Source organism: Neltuma alba, unplaced genomic scaffold, assembly GCF_004799145.2.
Source record: "Neltuma alba isolate B1F8T4 unplaced genomic scaffold, ASM479914v2 tig00000749_pilon, whole genome shotgun sequence".
In the NCBI taxonomy this organism is placed as follows: domain Eukaryota; kingdom Viridiplantae; phylum Streptophyta; class Magnoliopsida; order Fabales; family Fabaceae; genus Neltuma; species Neltuma alba.
In genome coordinates, this window is record NW_021632173.1 from 5,409 (window position 1) to 6,760 (window position 1,352).

The following is a 1,352-nucleotide window of genomic DNA, read 5'->3' on the forward strand; positions in this document are numbered from 1 at the left end:
ATGTGTATGGGTCGGTTCCTGGAGGTAGGTAGGTCAGATTTTCCTGAAATGGTTGGGTCTGAAATGTCCTGATACGAGGGTTCGCCGTAGCGAAGGAAGAAGTGTGCCGCGGCGAACTATGGTAGAGGCTCCTCTTTGCATCTTATGCCTTGAGTCTTCAATCTTGGCCCCGATCTCAAGTGTCTTACATTGAAAAGCAACAATTTGAAGCATCAATTGTCCTAGAAATCAATTGAATACAATTAATAACCAATTATGACAATTTTACCCTCAAAAAGACACTAAATCAAAGTAAGGACTCTTAATCAAAATTAAGCACAATTATCATTAAAAGGAGCCAAAACCTATGATAAAAACCCTTAAAATGATATGAAATAACATAGAACAATTAGGTTCAATCAAATCCCCCACACTTAAACCTTTGTACTCCTGGACAAAGGTAATACAAAACCAGAGCAAGAGAACAACATTGATACAAATGGGAGCCCCTATGAATTCAAAGTAAGAAAGTAGTAGTGCCATTAACCCAACTCTTCAAACAAGCAATCATAGCGATCTAAGTCAATAAGAAGGGAGTAAAGTAGAGTACAGTCAATGCAATGGGAATGAACAAAAAAGAAAACACTCAAGATACAAACTGTTTCACTCTACTCAACAAGTTGGGATAATTCTCTCTTAAATCCACTTAATCAACTACTTTGCCATAAGCTTGTTAAAATCCTACCTCTCCACTTCTAATGCATGAATGTAATGATCAAGAGGACTTTTAAGGTTATGATGATTGAAAGGGCTAATTGAAATAAGATGAGGTGAAAAGATATGAAATGATTAAGCACCAAGCATTTTAGAAAAGGTTTCCAACTAACGTTTACTCTAATCTCTTAAAGCACAACTTTGTTCTTCAAACCCCCAATGAACTGCCTTATTTCAAAATTTTATTCTTTTGGTACCATTTATTTGAAGGGAATTGAAAGACGCGTAATGTTTAAGTCAAGTAGTAAGAAGCATTACCTTCGATGTTCGGTTTCTTGGCGGCTCGGGGATTCTGCCGTTCAGGATGCCTCTGCTCGCCTCTTTTATCGCTCAAAGTCGACAACTTTGGTCGGCTTCCTCTACCGGTATCCACACGAACAGCTTTCCAACCATGAACGACGTGCTAGCGCCTTTGTCCGTCTAGGGTTTTTCAAAGAATCCACCCTCCCTTCTCTATTTTTGGCCGTCTCTTATCTGCAAGTGCTTTCACTCTCATACCCAAAACCCTAGCTCCTAATATCAAATATATAGGATGCTATAGGTATTATGAATAATATTTAATTTCAAAATTAATTCTAAATTAATTTCAAAATTAATAC